We start from the raw sequence: 727 nt of genomic DNA, 5'->3' as shown, positions 1-727 counted from the left end.
GGTTAACATAGCCTTCATGTCATTTTCTTAGTTATTGTGTTAGGACATTTATATTCTATGTTTAGAGAGATTCACATGTACCCTTATAAGATGAACTATAGGCGTGACCCCACCAATCACCCTCCCTCCACCCATCCTCCCCCCTCCCCTACCCTCCCTCTCCCCTCTCCTCATATTCTTGGGCTATAATTGAAGGTTATAGCTTTCCTATGAAAGCTATAAATTAATTTCATAGTAGGGCTGAGTACAAAACTATGGAACACTTCACGAATTTGCATGTCATCCTTGCTCAGGGGCCATGCTAATCTTTTCTGTATCGTTCCAATTTTAGCATATGTGCTGCCGAAGCAAGCACAAAACAAAAGTTTTTAAAGATACATACTGAAATATTGATGGATAAAATAATACCATACCTAATATTGTTTCAAAATACACTGGAAGGAGGACAGTAGGTCAGGAGTGCATGCGAAACAAGACTACCCATGAGTTAATAATTCTTGAATGAGGGCGAAAGGAGTTTCATTTTTTGATTCTGTATGTAGGGTTGTGTGTGTGTGTATGTATTTGAAAATTTCCATAAGAAAAATCTCTTTTACAAAGAAAAGATAACAATAATACTGTTAATAATAGTAATAGCATTACTTGCATGCTGTTTTACAGTGTCTAAATAAAGCTACTGATATGCCCTTGATCAAAGAACAATTATTCTTTTTTCAGAAAAAATAAT

The 727-nt window shown here is 35.8% G+C and overlaps 1 non-coding gene across 1 annotated transcript; it reads right to left on the bottom strand.

The window, feature by feature from the left end:
- Window positions 1-248: 248 nt before the first annotated feature.
- Window positions 249-355, bottom strand: LOC111726883. Its single transcript, XR_002774558.1, has one exon. It is a non-coding gene; the product is annotated as a U6 spliceosomal RNA (small nuclear RNA).
- Window positions 356-727: the final 372 nt, after the last annotated feature.

Source organism: Otolemur garnettii, unplaced genomic scaffold (genome assembly GCF_000181295.1).
Source record: "Otolemur garnettii isolate 467f Iridium unplaced genomic scaffold, OtoGar3 scaffold00084, whole genome shotgun sequence".
Classification (NCBI taxonomy): Eukaryota; Metazoa; Chordata; class Mammalia; order Primates; family Galagidae; genus Otolemur; species Otolemur garnettii.
This window is presented reverse-complemented; position numbering and strand designations above follow the sequence as displayed.